Here is a 469-nt window from a genome sequence, read left to right on the forward strand (position 1 = left end):
TTGCTCGAGTTTAAATTTCTTGTGGCTTACTTCGCTTCGATCAATCAGACGTATCCCTTATAATGACAGCAATATTTTGTTTTCTTCTTTTTTAACATAAGCACCGTAAACAGATTTAATCCTGTTAAGGAACGTTTATCTCTATTGTCATTTGCCCATCGCGATCCGGCAGGATTAAATCCCTCAACTGATGACTATGCGAAAATGCGAATCCTGATGTTACACGTTACAGAACGACCGAATATCTTCACGTTGCCGTCCGTGGACACATCTGTCGTCATTTCCTCGATCGTAACTCCTTCGATACGGCGCGCAATTACGGTACGGTACAATCCCCCGGGAATTCTGCGGCATCAGTTCTGTAACACCGAGATGTTCCAGTCGAAGGTTGATATGAGTTTCTCGCCCCATTTTACGCGAGGCTCGTCATCTTCTGATGCACAGTACTCGAAATAATATATATATATAT

This window comes from Atta colombica, unplaced genomic scaffold, assembly GCF_001594045.1.
Source record: "Atta colombica isolate Treedump-2 unplaced genomic scaffold, Acol1.0 scaffold238, whole genome shotgun sequence".
Lineage (NCBI taxonomy): Eukaryota > Metazoa > Arthropoda > Insecta > Hymenoptera > Formicidae > Atta > Atta colombica.